Here is an 18,423-nt window from a genome sequence, read left to right on the forward strand (position 1 = left end):
CAAGAGCTACAATTTGGCCTCTCTGAAAACTGACAAACTCACCTGGGGCAACGTGGAGATCTGGCTGCTGCTGATGGTGGTCATGTTAACAGTTTTCTGTTGTAACCAGCCATGTCGTGAGGCTTTTTAAGGGAGGAGTATTTTGGTTTAAAAGCCCCCTGCATCCCCCTTAGGAGAGCTCTGATGGTGATGTCAGGGCTCTTGTCCATCTGAGGTCCTGAAGCTGCTCGGTGAGTCGTGTTGCATTTGTCCTTTTGGAAATGTGGATGTCTGTTCTCTGGCTGGTCCTGGGTGCAGCTGGTGCCTGAAGAACATGGGGCTCTTGGTGCTGGGGGTGTCTGTTGGATCATCGTCTGCTTTTGGGAGGCAGTTTTGGAGATAGCTGAGGGACAGCAGTGCTGCTCTGGGGGCTGCAGGTAGAGCACAGCCTAAGTGTCACCTCCAACTAGGCTTCCCATCTTGGGCTTTGCCTCCTTCACAACAAGGCCTGCCTCCAACAGTGCGGCCTAAGCCTCATCTTGGGCATCCGGGAATGGTAAGAGACAATCGTATTCTTTCTTTGTGCTGGCTTGGGTTAGCACTTGCCCCTCTGGTTCCTGAAGAGGCCTCCTGCCCAGCTTTCTCATCTCCTTGTGCTGTGGAGCCATGTTTCGGCCCACTTACAGTCTGGGTAGCGAAGCCTTGCTGGTGCTCCCGAAGTCATCAGTCTTCTCCATCCCACCCAGGGCTGATCACCCTTCTGGGGATTTTACTCAGAGCCTCTGAAATTGGTGGGTTCCCACTGTGTGTAGGTCAAAGGGAGCAGCTCCCCATGCCAAAGGTAGGAGCTGGCAGGGTGTCAGCCAACAAACCAGATTTCTGGCCAGACAGAGCTTGTGACTGACACAGGACACCATCGTCACTACCACTGTGGAAAATAACTCAGCTGAGGTGATATGCCCCAGCCCTGTTCTCCCAAATGCTCTTTACACAGAGTCTCTGCCTCAAAGAATTTCAGCGCTGTGGGGTTTTGTCCTTGCAGTACCTACATACATAGGATCTACTACATACCTACAAACCCATGTACATGTGTAGCTGCTGTGGGGAGAGTGGGCAGCCATTTCTTGCATTGCCTGCCCAGGGGAGGAACATCCTGTAACATAACCCTTTTTCTTGCTTCCTTTCGTACTTTCTCTTCACCTCCTGCTAATACTGGGGGGCACGACCAGAGACCTCTGTACCTCCTTGAGGTGTTTTGGCTGGAGTCTTTGAGATTTGATATAGGAAACCTTGATGGCAGTGAATTTATATTTTCCCCTACCTGAACTTTTGCAAAAAAACTTAGTGAGAAAAGAACCTCAGAAGTGTCAGCTTCTGTGCTCGGGGACAGAGATTAAGGTTTTCCTTAGCAACTGCCTGTCACACAAAGAAGGCCTGCGCTACCAAGGCCAACAGCTGGCAAAGCAGCTGCCTTTGGGGCTCCTCTCTGCTGTTTTGGGGATGCTCAGGTGCTGCTGGGGCTGTTTCAGGGCACACAAAGTGCTTTGCCAGGGAGCATGAGAAGGAAGGCTGCACAGCGTGGGTGACTACAATATTTTTTTCCCTTTCCCCCTCCCAGTCAAAGCCTTGGCACAACTTCTGGATCTCCTACGTTGCCATCTGACTGCAGCGCTCGCCTTGTGCAGTGCTTGGCACCCACCGAAGGACTTTAAAGCAGGGTTTTTCATGAGTAACTGTGAAGTGTCTGCTTGGTGAGCTCCTGAATTTGCTCAGAGGGTGGTGATAGCCCCAAAATCTGCTGCAAAATTGAGCCTGGTCTCCTCTCCTGGGGACAGCCTGAAGCTCAAACAGGTGAGACCAGCTGGGGTGGACATGAGGGTGTGTAAGAGTTTTTCCTAAGTGCTGGAAAAGGACTCAGAGAGGGAAGTAAATTAGGATGCTTAATTAACTGACCAAGGTAATAGGTGCAGGGCCAGCTTCAGGCCTGCTGGGAGGTTACTGGAGTCAATGGGAAGAGCCAGGTGAGGGTTGGCAGGTGTTACACCTGTGCTCATCCTGCTGAGTCTCCTCTGGGATGGTCAGTGGTTGTGATGCACTAGTTATGGGATCCTGCAAGCCTGGGAGAGGCTGGTCAGGTTTAACACCCAAATTTCCCCCAAAATGTGGTCCTAGCTCTTAAATAGCAGTAGTAAAGCTGTCTTGCACTGTGTGAGGCGAAGAGAAGTGTAGTGGTCTCATGTGTGTCAGGGCTGAAGCCCGAGGAACAAGTAATCCCGATGCCTCCAGAGCATCGGGACCTGGGGAGCTGCTCCTCCTGGCCAGGCTTCCTGCAGAGGGCAGGGCCTACTCCTGCCCCATACTGTGGGCAGTGGAGGGGATGCTGTTTTTATCCAGGTGCCTTTGGGAGAAATGCTGCCAGGCCTGGGCTCTGCCGACCCCCCCCTGTGGGCAGACCGTAGGTGAAAAACAAGCGGGTTTGTTCCGCGCTGAATGTGCCCACGTCTTGTCACACAAATGTGCAGCGTGCGTGAAAACAAAAAACAAGCTACAGATGGACACGGGCAACCTGTCGCTAAGCACAAGCCTCTAGATTCAAAATAAACAGAAAGCAGCAGCTAGCATCTTCTGAATGGTAGTTACAGGACTTCCATCGTGGATATTGCAATGTCCTTATAGTTGTCTTCAACCTGGGCTTGAGTAGAAGAGCAAGCATTGCCAAGGCTTTCTCAGCCCAGGAGATAAGGGCAGCTTATCTTACCCTTCTCACAGGCATTTTGTCTTCAGCTGAGGTTGGAGGTGGCTGCAAGGAGGGCAAGCACCAAATGACTTTCTCTCCATGGCTCTCAGCACACCCAACCCTACCATGCCCACATCTGCCCAGCCCCAGGCAGAAATCAGTGGCTGAGCACTGGAGATGGACCTTTTGTTGGTCCAAAGGCTGTGGTGGAGTCCCTAAGAAGGGTATTGAGCTCTGAGTAATTAATTGCATTGTCCGTGTCTGTGTGTGCCCAGAGTAATTAAAGGGAGTGAAACACATGTATTTCCAGTCTTACACGCTGTGGTTAAGATAGAAATTAAGATGATAGACAAATTGAATTATTTCTTTGTTAGCACGGTGCAGGGACATCTCTACAGCTCTGTAATTAATTTTAATTGTGTGTACGAGTGACTCCTATCAGGGTTTCGAGTGAGATGCTGCATCTGCATCCCACAAGGAGGAACGTAACTGTTGGTGTACAGTGAAGTAAAAAAGTGAAATTGTGGTGACCTATTTTACTTTAGCGCTTTATTTGAAGATTTCTGAGGTGATAGAAACAGCAAAGCTCCTACTGCACCCAGGGGTGGGATATGGGACCTCCACACCTCGATCCAGAGCCCAATAGGTTGTCCACACTTAGACAAAAAAAGTGGAAAATGGATTTAATGCTCTGACCCCACAGGTTATTTTCTCCACGGCCACAACGTGCAGCAGCCATCCTGGAGGAGTTGTGGGGACCTGGTGGATTCATTCCTTACCTGGTCTCTGTTCCTCTTTGTGCTACAGAGACTCCAAATCTTCCAAGGAGTTTCTCAAGTGCTTTAATATGCATGTGGAGAGCGAGTTGGAGCGTGCAGAGAGGCCTTAGAAGGTCCGTCTTTTGTGCTGGTCTCTTAAGAAAAAAATGTGGGAAAAGACAGAAGCAGCTTGGAAGCTCCACCTGACACTGCAAGACCCATCGCTCCTGGTCCCTGAGGTGTCACCCAGAGATGCTCCAACACATTTGTAGGACAAAAGCATCCATGGGTGAGTGCTGCTGGTGGCGGTGATGCACTTGTGAGTGCCACTGGGCCACCCCTGGGCTAGGGACAGGGCTGGGGACCACTGGAAAGGGAAACAAAGGGCAGAGCAGGGCAGGTCCTGCACTCATCTGCCTTTGCTGTGAAGCAGGTGTAATCCTCCTGTGTGGCACCTAATGGTTTGTCTGGCAGTGTTTTAACGTAAACTATTTTTAAAAGGACAAGGTGTTGAAGCACAAAGCACAGTTATGAAGTATAACCTTTACCGCTACACAGAAAATATTTACCCTGTTTTTGTTTGCTGATGAAAGACCATCTAGTGGTATAAGGAAAAAAAAAAAAAAAAACTACTGTGCTGCGTTTTAATTGCAGCCTGGCTTTTGATCAGATGTGTGTGGGGTGGGGGGGGGAAGAGAGAAATGTGGCTTTGTGTGTTCTGCGTTGCGTTCTTATGCAGCAAGCCCTAAACCACAAAAGCTCCTCGGGGAAGGTTCATTATCACATTAAGCACCAGGTAGGGAGGGGATGCCTGCCTGGCAGCGGCAGGCGAGCTGCTCTGCCTTTCACTTTGTTTGGGTTCGTCCCCTTCCCTTCAGGGTGTGTAAGAAAAAAAAAAATCTCAAGACTCAAGTGCATGGAAAAAAAAAAAAAAAAAGCAAACTCGTGAGGAGGTTGGCAGCAGCTCCACGTGGAGCTTCTTGTGTCCCCCGAGGGCTGATCCCTGCCAGCTTGGGCGAGAGGGTCCCTCACTGGAGCAAGAAAGCTGGGATTTTGAGGGACCGCTGGCACCAGGTAGCTTTGGGGTGGACGGCACGGGATGCTTGCTGATGAATATCCTGGCAATCGTTTTTTTTTAATAACAGCAGAAGTGTAGGCCATGTTCTAAAAGTGATAATCTTTAAAAAAGCATAAACTATTACAGGACCTTTATTCTGCATAGTTCACCTGGTTTTAGAAATAAAAATCCTTGCACGATCCCTGCGTGGATGGTGCTTTTGGTTTCAAAAATCCCGTTCTTCATGCGAGGGAATTCCACGGCTTCAAGACTGACTGCTTCCCCAATTTGTGGCTTTAAAAAAAAAAAAAAAGGCAAGATGCATCACTTGCGCGTTACATTTTATTGATGTTACTGTAAAATACATATTTGCTTGCATTCCTAATTGGGGAAGCACAGATGGCAGTGGCTTCTGTTGGAGCGATATGCTCTTTAAAATATCTGCTAACATTACAACAGCGTATAGTCATTAAAATGACTGTCTGCGCACCCGTACGCGGCAGGAGTTTGGTGCTGGGGAAAACAAATTTCTCTCTATTTTAGGGAGGGAGGCCTGGATTAACCCTTGTGTGTGCCCATGTCTGGCACATGGGGATAGCCCGGCACGGCTCTGAGCGAAAGGAAAGGAAGAGCAAGGTGGCATCGGCTGCAGGTAGCTCCTCTCCTTCCGAAGGCGCCTCTTGTTCCCTCTTCCCATCCAAACCAAGCTGTCACGAGCAACTGCAGAGCAAGTGAGCAGCATTTTGCAGAGCGCCTGCAATGTGTTGTCAGCAAGCAGCCAGAGTGTGCGGGGAGCTTTTGGGAGAGAGCGGTTCTGCCAAGGAAGCCGCTGCAGTCGGATGTCCCGTGCTCTGCAGTACGCTCCTGTCCCAAAAAGTGTGCTGCTGGACCCAAGAGGGTCTCCTGCCTTCTCTGCTCCCCTTGGCCAGAGTGTGATGGTGCTATAGGATGGTGTATGATGGCTATAGGGTCTCACAGAAGGCTTGTTCTTCATCCAGTTGTAGCAGGACCAGGAAAGCCCTGGGTGTAAAATCATCCTATAGTTTCACGCAAAGTGGGATTTATTAGCTGGGTGGGTTTTCCCCCCTCCATCTAGGGGTCAGATGCAGTGGAAGAGTTTGGAGGGCTGGAAAAAACAGGTGTAGTGAGCTTTAGGAGGGGTTTCCCCGATGGCAGAGCTTCTGCTTGCTTTTGGAGGGGGAAAAGCTTCCATCGGGACGTGGGGCTTTACGCAGCCTGCGAGGGGGTTTCAGCCCTGCGCCCCCCAGGGCTGCTCCGTCTTTGAAGTCAATAGGAAAATTATCCCTGGCTTTGATAGGCTTTGGATTGGGCCTTTCAAGTCATGTGAAAGACACCTGCGTTATTAAACCAGCAGCAGCAGAGCGCTCTGTCAGTTACATCGGCTTTTATTTTTTAATGGCAGTGGTAGGTTTAGCCTTGGGCACTATCTGAGGCTCATAAATAACCCATGTCTAGTGTAACACACCTACTGGAGAGCCACAGAAGACAGAGGACTGGGCTGTTTATCTCCCTGCATTTTTCAGTAACGAGCCACTCGTACCTTAGGAGGGGTAGATGTCCTCCAGCGTTCATTAATAAAGCATCCTTAAACAGCCAGCCTTCTCCTTGATCGTGCAGGGCTAATGTGATAAATATCTTCTTTCCGCACTCTCCTGACAACTGAAAGACAGGAATGCAGTCTAGCTTACACCAGCGGTCGTGGGAGAATATGGCAGGTCTCGCAGTGCGGCAGAGCCAGGGCTCCTTCCCCTTTGGGAAGCGGAGGACCTGGGCATGAAACGCTGCGCCCAACAGGGCTCGGTTTTAAGCTGTTTAACCCCTTAAAAGGGAAGGAAAAAAAGAAGAGGTCAGCCATGAAAGGGAATTTAATAAGTGCATCTCATCCATAAATATTTGCTTCTGCTCCCCAATGGCTGATTCCTCTAGTTTCTCTCTTAAAAGAGGAATACCCAGGGGACGCTCGGTATAAAACCGCCCCATTTCCAGAGCTTGTTAACCACCTGGTGCCGGGAGCATCTTGTGCTCTGGAGCAGGGAGAGGGGCTGGAAGGGACCAGGGCCACGGAGCAGCCCCATAACCACGTCCCCATCGCTGTGGGTGCATTCCTGGGCTGGCAGCTGTGGGTTTGCACAACAATTTGAGCAGCCAGGGTGACTTGAACTTCTTAGGAGGTGATGCATTCCTGGTGGTGTCCTTCTCCTACAGCTTATTTTCCTTTCCCCTCTATCCCCATTGCTTTGCTCCTTGTCTTCCCCTGCTTGGTGACCTCCAGGGGTCCCTTCCAACCTCACCCCCCTTTGACTCCCAAAACCAAAGCATCCCTGAAACAGAGTTGGGACATCCAACCCATGCTCTTCTCACAGCCAGCTCTGCACTGGGGCTATAGGTGGCCAAGCGACGGAGCTTTTCAGCAGCAGCCTGAGCCAAAAGGCGTTCAAGTCATTGCTGAAGATTTGGGGTTTTGCTTCGCTAACCGCAAATGCAACTGGAAACAACCCGGTAGGATACAGTTGCAGCGCGAGGTGGCAGGTGTTAAATAGCACACCCGGGGCTTCAGCATCCTCCGGCTCAGCAGCTTTGAGGTGGTTTCTGACTAATAGGCTCCAGCTTCGCTTTTAGCTCTGAGGAGCTGTGGCTGATGCTCGCTGAGCCCCTCACCCCCAGGGCTCGAGCTGCACCAGGTTAAAGCCCAGGAGGTCCCACAAAGCTGTTTCTCAAACAGACCTGTCCAAGGACGGCCTCAAAACACCTTCCCACTCTCTTGCACGTGGGCAGAAAGCCCCAAATCCTGATAATGGCAGCTGTGTGATAATGCCTCTTCCAAGCTGAGCGCTTTTCATCCCAACTATCGAACAGGAATTTGATGCTCAGAGTGTGATGGGTACGTGAGCACAGGGACTGTCAGCAGCAGGGGTGCTCCTGCCTTCCCGTTAAACCTCTCCTGCAAAAGAGGGGATGAACAGGGAGATCCCGGCCTTGCCAGGTCTCATTTTTGCTCAACCAGAGAGCAGAAAGGAAACTGGCTCCGAACAGGGGCAGGTGGGGAGAGGAGAGGCCCCCAGGTGGGTGCCCACCCCCCAGCACATCTGGAGCCCACAGCTGGTGAGTGGGGCCCTGCCTTCAAAGGGGCGCACAGCGGTGGTTTTGGGGGAGAAAAGGGGAAACTGAAGGAAGCAAAAGAAATACGAATTGGTGACAGGTCTCGCCCGTAGGCCTCAGGGACGTCTCCCTTGGCCCTACTGCTTCTCCTTCCCTCTGCAGTGAAATCAGGCTCTTAAAACGCCGTGGGTGGGGAAGAGGCAAGTATTTCGCAGAGGCTGTCAGTACCAAGTTTTAGCGTTGGTGTATTTTTTTTCTTAGAGAACTCAATACTGAAAACAGTTTTTTTATTATCAAAATGTCCCTTCTTGTACACCTGGTAGGAAGGAGGAAGAGAGGTTTTTGTTTTTTTCTTACCTGCAGAACGTAAAGGAATTAAAACGTCTCTGCAGATCCTAAAAACCTTATTACTTCTGCATTCACTCAGAAGCCAAGGATGAGCAGAGTATAATTTTAAAGCCTTTATTCTGCGCCTTTGAAACAAACACTCTCTTCCTTCTGATAAATGATTAAAGTACCGGCAATTTATTTTTAAAAGGAAAAGATCACAGGAATTGCAGAGCTCAGCACCCAGGCTCAGGTATAAATTGGTCCTTGCTGAGGTTATGCTGCTGTACATTAATAGCTGGGTACTTCCCACCGTAGTAACACAGGAAACGAAAAAAGTGCTGCCCTGAAATAATATATGCAGTGACAATGAAATCGTAGCTTTCGTAAAGTTTTCTTGATGTGCTTGATGCAGCCAATTTCCAGCATTGTGACATTTCGTGACACCGGTGTCAGCTACGGCGGGTTTGGTTGTTGGGGATTTTTGTGTGTGTGTGCTTTGGCTTTTAAAAAAGCCATTACAACAAATGTTATGGACAAACTTGAAGGTGTAAGATTTTATTCTTCCTCTGCCACCACAGATAATGAAGTTTTATCAACTCCCTTTTATAATAGTAATCTCAAGCAGTATCCTGTAATAGGATCATAAACATTTAATGAAACTCGATGCTGTAGGACAAAAAAAAAGGCACGGGAGAGGTTTATGGGTGGGCAAGGGGATCGGAGAACAAAAGGAAATCAAAGCAGCTCAGGGGTCGCCAGTCCAGAGGCTCTGCAGGTGATGTAGGTGATGTCCCATACTTTGTTACAAAGGAGATTTGGTGCAGGGAGCGCCTCCGCTTCAGGATGAATCTTCCTGAAATTAAGAAGCGATTGGACTGTGCACTTAGTCACATGGTCTAAACTTTTGGGTAGACCTGTGCGGTGCCAGGAGTTGGACTTGATGATCCTTATGGGTCCCTTCCAACTCGGGATATTCTGTGATTCTGTGATTCCCTTAGGGGGGATTTTCCCTTCCAGGAGCTGCTCATGGGGCATCGGGTGCTTTGCTTTCCCTTCCCACCCATCACAAGTGTCTCCAGATCCTGAGAATGGAAAGGGGCCACATCCATACATCATCCATCCCTCATCCGTACACCATCCATCCCTCACCCACACGTAGCCCTGGCACCCTTGCTTAAAGCCCCCGGCGTTCATGGGTTTGAACTTCTATGTATCCAGAGCATTGAGCCTCATCTTTATGATTATTTTTTTTTTGCTACAGTTTGAACACTTTCTGGCTTGTTCTGCGGGGCCTTTTAATGTACTGTTTCATCGCTTACTTAAAAAGAAGGGGATGTTAATTGCTCTGACACCATGAGAAGCATAAATGCTGCCTAACTGACATTCACCGGTGCATTTCAAAGAGCAGATGTATATTATTATAGCATGGCAGTTACATTAAGCCCGTGCAATAACAATAGGAAAAACTGATAATAAACATCAAAATCATCTGCCTTTCACCACAGAAGAAGAAAGCTGAAGGGTAGTGGAAAGTTTTGGCTTCTGTTGTGCAAGCTACCCCTCTCTTTCTTGCTCTAGAAACCTTTTGAAGGGGGCAGATTTCTGACTGGAGGAGGCAGCAAGCAGCCCCCAGGCCCCTAATTCTGTACTGCAAGAGGCTCTTGTTTTAGCGGGGGCACTCGTGAGGATGGTGAAATGCTCAGGAAGGATGGGGATGTGGGACATCTGATGCCCTGCACGTGCCTGCAGACCACATGCAAGCACATGTAACTGCAGTGTGTGGTTGTCTGCTCTTGCCCTTTCCAAAATGCACACCTAAAAGCATCTGCCATTAGTTCGTGGTAGCCAGCGTGTTGTAAATCTGGAATGCCCCCAGATCTGTGACACTGCCCTTGGTTTCATTCCTTAAACACAAGGGAAAGAAATCAATGAATTTTGAGTGCTGTTAACTCTGAACGAGGAAATGGACCAGAATAAGGCAAATAATGTTATTCCTTAATTATCTTGCATCTGTTTTCCTTCCCCAGAACCTTTGCTGGGGACTTCTTCTTTCTGTCCTCTGCAGCCTGGTGTCTTGCCTGCAGCTATGGACTAAAAGCAAGAACAAAGGTTAGAACTAGACAAAAAATTTCCATCCTTTTTTTTTTTAACAGAAAATTTGAATTTTAATTAAAAAATATGGACAGGGAAATAATTTCCACTCAGCATGATGCTTTTTTTTATTAAGAGAATGGAAGATCCCAAATCCAGAAATATGTTTCCAAAAGTAGAAAAGTTAAGTTTGGGATAGACATTTGGTCAAGTTTAACAGGTACAAACCAAAATGGGGGGGGGGGGGGGGGAGTTTGTCTTTTTGATGGCAAGCAGTCCATCACATTGCATGTTTTTCTCTCTGTTGCAGTAAATTGTAAAGGATGGGTCTTCAGGCACTATAAGCTTGTGTGATTAGTTTTTTATCTTCCACATTTCTCCTATTCTGAACTAATAATATCAGTAAATGTAGAGTAGTTTGTACTAACTTCCACCTTTCCCCTATTTTTTCAGTCTTTGTACGCATGGCATAGGTTGTGGCCCAAAAGGAATAATGTGACATTGAGAGCAACGAACGTGATGGAAATTTAATTTCATCTCCACAGCTGTCATTTTAGCTATATCATAGGTGGGCTTATTTTTTTTCCCTCTGCTTTGTTTTAATGAAAATGGGGAACATCGTTGTGAAAAGGGAAGCTTCAAAAATAACGTGTGATCTGGAAGCGTGAGAGCATAAATTATCGGAGCCAACTTTTGAAATCTACATTTGCAAGTGTTACAATCAGACACGTTTTAGAAAGTAAACTGTAGTAGTTTTAAGATAAATGGCTCCCCAGAGGAAAGCAATAAATAGTACAGCCACACGCTTGCTATGCCTCAGCTGTGTATTTCCATTATTTATGAAAAGGTAGAAAGCAAGCTACAATTCCACAAAGCCCTTTGATCAGTGTATTTTTCAAATACCTTTAAAAATAAAATAATTTAAAAAAAATGAGAAGTCATTGAAAGACTGGAAATTGTCTATGGATTTTAAATATGCATGAAGGGCAAAAAAAAAATGGAATGAGTAGACAACTTCCCTTGAAACCTCTCCTTGATGTCAGTGATAGTGCAAAAATGATTAAACCACTGGAAACCAACTCTTTTTCTGTATCTTATGCTGCCTCTGATATCTATTGCTTCTTGTATATATAGACTGTCATGTCTTTGAGCCTGGTTGTTCTCTGATGGCCACGGGAGCACTCTGAGGGCCATGGGGGACTCAAAATATAAGGCACTGTTAGTACTAATGTGGAAGTAGTAATGGGGGAATTTAGGTTGGAAGGGATGCTTCTGGAGCTCATCTAATCCAGCCTCCTGATCAAGACAGGGCCAGCTGCAAATGGAGTTATTGGTTTAAGTGCGTTGTTGGATTGGGACCCGAACCTAAAAATTGAAAGGAAAATGTCTACATGTTTCACTCAGCTGAAAGGAAAGCTGAAAGACCAGGAAAAAAAATATATATTAGTATTTCTTACTAATAGTTATCAAAGTAAAACACGAGCAGGCGTCTCACAACAGAAACGTAGCTGGTGAAATCATGGAAATACTGGTTGTGACTCTATAAACAAGTTTGTGCTGAAAGTACCATTAAAACTGGCTCTTGGGATTTCCTCCAAGAATTCACATCACTTATAAGAAGTGTCTGGATTGTGCCTCTAGTCTGGATGTCTGGGTTTCTGTCCATGTTTTGAGACATTTTGTTGAAGGTGTGGGACGTCAGAAGGCTGTTAGCTCTTGATGTTTTTCAGGGTTTCCAAGTCTTGAAGTTCCTCTTGTTTCATATCCAACCCTGAGCCAACAAGTAAACATATATAAACATACAGTAAAGTATAGAGAAGGTGATTAGCCTTCACCCAGCAGCATAAACTCCATCATACTGCATCCACCCGTGTGTGTGATCCCAGTGAAATATATTCAGAGGTGACTTTGAAGGCTCTCCATATTTTCCCTCTCTGGCAGATTTCTCAGAAGCCAAACCTTCAGAAGTGTCAGGGTAAATTTGCAAAGGGCTCCCGTTTCAGAAGTGTCCTTGAATCGGTTGTTGCTATGTAGGAAAGATGATGGTTTCTGTTGCTGCTGATATATTGCTCAGTACTAACGTGAGAAGGTGGAAGGATGGGTAGGTAGTAAGATGCTAACCTCACTAGTTACGGCTGAGTGAAGAAGTCTCATCAGAATGTGGTAGAGTGGATGTGATGCACAGTTTTAAAAAGCCGAACATGGCAAGATCAAGGTGGTGCATCAGCATAATATGCTTATTATTGGCTTGGGAATTTGCAGATTTGCAAACAAGTAACCTATTTGTGTGTTCCTGCACAGAGAGCTAAAGAACATAATCCTTCTTTGCAGACCTCGAGTAAGCAAATAGGAAGGTGATGGGGTGGGTCCTTTTTCAGCAATTGCATTGAAAAGTGAAATTTGGAAGTTAAACAACTTGAGGTTCCTCTATATAAACCACCTCTGTGAAGTGCTGACATCTGGGGATCGAAGGGCTCCATGTTCTCCAAGTAATCACCTGGTCCTCTGACCACAGGGCTACGTGTTTTAGTCAGGGAGAAACTGTAATTTAGGCAAGCCAAAACAAAGTGAGCTGTGATAAGGAACGATGCTGTTGGAGGCCCTGGCACATCAGTGCTTGGACGTGGCTGTCCCTCCAACTCCTTCCCCCCTGCTCCCAAAGGCTTCAGCAGACAGAGCATCCCTGCCCGATGACAAGTAACACCGCACAGCCGTGACCCGCTCAAAGCATTTGGACTTGGAAAATCAAGGTGAGGTCTGCTCCCTTAGAGTGTTTATGCAGGCCACGTGGCAATGAGTGACCCTAAAAGCTTTGGTCGGTTCCCTCTGATGTCGCCCTGGCCATGGGAGAGAACAAGTTGAGGCTGAAGTGGATGTAAATAGTGTTGTACAAAATGCAGAACAACACCGTGGCTTCTGTTCTTCTTAGAGAGGCTGCTGCCATGTGTTGACTTCAAATTATTAATTAACCAGCTATCAAACATCACCGAATAATCTTGTAACCTCATCAGCTTTCTTTAAAATAACGCAAAGCAAGGTGATGCTTTGCTCACCTGGAGAAGTTAAAATAAAGAATGTACACTGAAGTCAGAGCACTAGTCTCTGTTGGAAGTCCCCAAATACAATTATTTAAAATACGAGCGTAGCTCGTGTATCCTTGAAAACCCTTGTGAGAAAAGCTAAACGGGTGAGTGTTCTGAAAAGGCGAGCACAGTTTACCCCAGTTTCCTTTTTCCCTTGAGGCTGAGCCAGCTTAGTGGCACAGAAAAAAAAAAAAAGAAAAGTACACGGGCTGAAGCTGCTTAGCGTTAACAAAAATTCCTCCCCGTTTAACAGTTGAAGTTACTGCCTGGGAAGGGTGATAAGAAACAGGACAGTGCTTTGGAGATGCCGTGCATTAAATTTTGAATAATGTACTACCGTGATGTTTAAAATAGCTAAAGTGCAAAGTGATCACGCAGGCATAAAAGGGCACGCTGGTTACATAAAATATAATAATGTACCGTTCAGTGAGGTGACATGTTCCATGTAGACGATAATGTACTATATGAAACCAGTAACATATAACAGAGTGAGGAGAGTTTCCAAGACCAGACAGGAGCAAGGAATAATACCAGAGGGTAGCACATGATGATATATGACATGTGGCGGAAATAAGAGAATTAGATTGAATCTCGGGGAAGATTGAAGTTCTCCACGAGGAGATAAATATAATCTAAAACAAAGATATTTGGTAGGAAGGAGCTACTTACCAGGCAATCATGTTGAAAGTGCCTAAGTGGATAGCAAATCAGACATAAGCATGCAATGAGATTGAAAAATAAGTGTATAAATGCCAATGTGGTTTGGGCTGTGCTGCGGCAGGGAGGCAGAAAGAGGCACTTCTTCACAAGACACAGAGATGGTGCTGGGTTTGCAACGCTACCTTTGGGAGCCTTGGAAATAAAGATGCAGAGGTCGGAGGTGGCAGGGTGAGGAGGAAGAAGAGGGGCTCACGATGCAGAAGAGAGAGACCCCGACGGGACTCCCACGGGAGCAGAATTTTGTCATTTTTTGTCATTACTGACAAAAAAAGTCAGTAATGTTGGTCCATCTTTCTACAGAAAGGGATTTTGTCATGGAGCAGGAGTTTGTTTGGCTGATTCCCCAACGATAGGAGAGGAAGGAAGGGCAGCTTGCGCCTCGTGGTGCCCATTGTCCCACTTCATGGCGGTGAGGTTCTGGGGCTGCTGTGGGACTTGTTGCTGCTGAGATGCACCAGGAGGTTCTTCCATCTCCTCCTACCTCGGCTGCGCCCCGAGGCGAGGACTGCTCACTGGCTCACAGCGTTTCAAGTACTGGGGGTGGCCAGTGGGTGTCAGTTTTGCTCCATGCAGGAGCTGATGGAGCTTCCCTTATCTAAAGGAAGAAACTACTTCTTAAAGGAAGCAGTGGAAAAACAAAATGGGAAGAACATTCCCATGGAGAAATGTGAGGTCAGCCCCACAGCCTAGCGTTTTGTTCTTGCCATAGCTCAGACTGCTTTAAGCAGTCGCAAATAACAATTTGTAGGGAAGGCTTTGTCTTAGTTTTCCCTCTTTCAGAACCTCCAATTTTAGGGTGATGACAACTAAGTGAGGGTTTTTCAACAGAGATCTTTCATCTCTCCAAAGAAAAAGCCACCATCCACAGACAGAAGAACACTTTATTTCAAAAGGTCATATGTGCAAATGTTCCAAAACCTTGCGTGAACCAGCGATGATAACCTCACAAGAGGGTTGTGATTTTGTTGTCGGCCAGCGAACGCAGCTCAGTACAGCATGGAAATCACTTTATGATCGAGTCAGTGCTAAAGACCTATGGCTAACTTAGGTTACAATGTCCGTGGAAAAAGTCGTACTTTAAGGATCATTTTCAATGCTATTTTTAACCAAAATTCTGAGCCAAATGCAAAATTATACCCCTGTTGAACTAAAAGCCAACAATCCCCAAACAGCAACAAGCCACTACTAAAAGCATTTGACTTTCTAATGCAGTGAGTAAGCTGAGACCCACACTTCTATATGGCTTCACAATAAACTTTGTGAGTGTTTTGCACCAGGATAGTTTTCTTCTGGGAAGAAGTCTTTTGCAGTATAAGGATGCAATAAGCTGGCCTAAGCAATTCAGGGAAGAATCCTTAACACGAAGATGATGATGATCTTAATATCTGCAAAATTTTTCTCCTACATATGTCCTGATTCATAAACCTGTAAAATGGGAATCTTTGTTTTTCACTTTTGTAGGCTTTAGATTGGGTCTTTTCAGCTGAAGTCAGTAAGAAAATTTCTATTGATGTTTGTGGTGTAAGCTCAGCCTGTGCAGCAAAAAAAAAAAATACCTGATACCATGACATCTTTAGCCATTGTTCCACCAACAAAAATCTTAATTAAAAGACTCCCTCATGTTGTCAGGAAACAGAAAGTAACATTTGTTCTTCCAGATCTCAGAAAGAATGACAGTGTTTTAGGAGAAGCCGGGAGGGAAAGATTTTATTTTTAATCTATAGACTGAATTATGTCTTTATTGATTTAAATCCCTAAAGGAGAATGGAAAAAAAAAATGGAAACACCTCCCTCTTAAAAACAAACAAACAAACAGGAAAAAAAAGAGGTATTTTCAAACCACAAGAATGAAGTTATGTTTTCTTTGCTTGCACACTTATGTGTGGGTAATATCTGGATGTAGAGAAATGTTCCTTTACTGGAGTAAAATAAGAATAATAAATAAAACTTTGAGAAATGAAGAAATTCTTACCACCAAACAAAACAGTCTCTGAAAAAAGGCCGTGAGCCACTCCATCAGCTCTGCTGCTGGAGAGAGACAGCAGAATGCGTCGCAATAAAAATTAACACGCAGCTCTAAAAGGCTGTGGTCAAACACTGCTTAATGTAACACTGAGAGCAGTGTAAAAAGATGCTAATGCTTTATTTTTATGATCTAAATTGTTGCCCGGAGTTAATCAAAGTTAACCCAGCTCCACTTTAAACTGATTATGTGGCCAGTTAATTTAAGGTGACCATATTTTCACAATCAAACATCAAGACACTTGTATGATGACATGGGCAAAAAAAAAAAAAAAAAAAGATGTACAAAACCCTATTTTTAAAATGTTTTCCCCCATATACTCTTTTGGCCTCCATCACAGCTGTATCCAGGCCTCTGCCCCTCTCACTGCGGTGTTGCATGATTCTCAGCACAGTTGACAGGGGAGAAGAAATATCATCAGCTTTATTTTCTAGGTGAAGAGCTAAAGGATGAACGAGGATGTTCACCCACCGGAAGTGTAATTTAGCCAGCTGATTCCTCCAGCCTCCCCGTGTAGTCACTGGGGAAAGAAATGCTCCTCTGGAGAGTGACTACGGGCAGGAGTTTAATTTTTGTTCTTGGAGTTGCAGTCTGGATGCATCAGTCTTTTTCCATGGACTCCAGAAGCAGCCTGGGAATACGAGGCCAAGCGAGGTGCCTGTAGCTGTGTGCCCCTTGTAAATGGAGGGGGAGATGAAAATCCTCCTCCAGAGCGAGGAGCTGATGGTGAATCCCCCACACTGAGGTTTACGTTCAGTCTCCAGGCTGTGCGTCACCTCCGAGATGACATGGTGTCTGTCAGCCTCTGGCTCAGCCATGCCTCTTCGGGAGGTGGAGAGCTGGGCGGTTTTGTTTTCTTGGACAATTTTACGCTCTGACTTCATTACTCATGAGACTGATGACATACTGTTTCTGCAATGATCAACAGACTGGTCTGGATGGCAGTTTTTCAGCCCTGGTGTTTAATGCAGATGCAGTCCTGTGCTGAGCGGCACTGGCCTAAGGTGAAGGGTGCAGGGGGGCTGATCCCTGCCTGTCCTCTGCTGTGCATGGTGAACGAAGGTATTGTAGTTTTTGGAAAGGTGGCAAGTGAAGAGCGAAATGAATAATCAGGACATCCCTCGTGTGTTTTGAAGTAAGGCTGTGGGACACTGAGGGAAACTGTGCAACCATCCAGGTAGAAAATGGCCTGTTTAACTTCCAGGCAGGTTGTCCAGCACCTGCAAGGTAAAGTGAGATGTGAACTTAAAAGAAGCCAGTTACTTCCCTCGTGCACAGCATCACTCCAGCAAAGGAGGAGTGGGATGCTCAACAGCCACAGCTGAGCAGAAGCGTGCACAATCTATTTGAGCATCTACCTTCATTTCCTTCACAGCAGCTTGTCTGAAAGCTCATACCCAAAGCTGCTCAGCGTTGAAGCTGGCTGTGTGATGTCAGCACTCTGCAGGCACTAACAGATCCTAAGGGCCATGACCAGCCTTGGCTGGAGCCTCCACCCACACCCCTGCCACAAGGCCAGGAGCACCTTCAGATTGTTCTTCGCTTGGGCTCTGCTGGTCTCCAGCCTGGTCCCAGCTGTGGACTTTGCCGATAATAACTTGCAGATTGACTTCCTGGCTTGACACCAGACCTGCCTCACCCCTGCAGGCCTTCTCAAAGACCAGGGCTCTTGGTTAGACTTGACCAACTCCCGTTCCCTTCCTGGGGGTTGTGGGATTTCCCTCCTGGCCTCTCAGGAGCCACTGGCCTATGCTGAACTCTGGCAGGTAGTCCAAGTCATCTGTCCTGGAGAAGCCCCTTCAAACCCAGCTGGGAACTTATGACCTTTTGAGATTCATGTTAATTCTGCCGCAGAGAAACAGGAGGACTCCATTCCTGACAGATTTTCAGATGCTGTAAAGCCATAAGTCCAGTCGTTTGTCCCTGAATGTTCCCTGGTACTTTGCAATGCCAAACATAACAGAGACCTGTGATTTGTACTAAATTTCAGCTTGAGAAGCAATTGCCCATCTGCCCTTACCCGCCAGTAATTTGAATAGATCCAGCATACTTTTGTATCAGCTGCTTAATGAACATCATACTGCTGTGCTGTTCTCTGTTCAATATTGGGCGTATGTAGTTCTGTTGGTACTGAGATTTCCAGTCAAAAGCAAAACACACTTTGACTTTTAATTTTGGTGAAATACTAAGTGGGATGCTTGGTCGCGCGTAAATCCTCCCTGTGCTAGGTGCTGTACAAAGAGATGATCCCCTGCTCAAGGATTCTCTGCTCATAGCTTGAGTCATAATTAAATGTTAGGACACGAGAATTGTCCCACCTACCTGGTAAGTGATGTATCTGTATACATTTATATCTCTATAATAAAAGAGAAAACCTGTATACTTTTACTGTTGATAGTAAAACGTAAAATATTATACTATTATCCAAGCAACTTGGATATTGTTAACAGCTATTGGCTATAAGTAACAAGTTAACTTGGATATAAGTATCAAGCAGTCTGAGTATGTAGTGGGGAGGAGAGGGA

Source organism: Anser anser (genome assembly GCF_964211835.1).
Source record: "Anser anser genome assembly, chromosome: 6".
Taxonomy (NCBI): Eukaryota; Metazoa; Chordata; class Aves; order Anseriformes; family Anatidae; genus Anser; species Anser anser.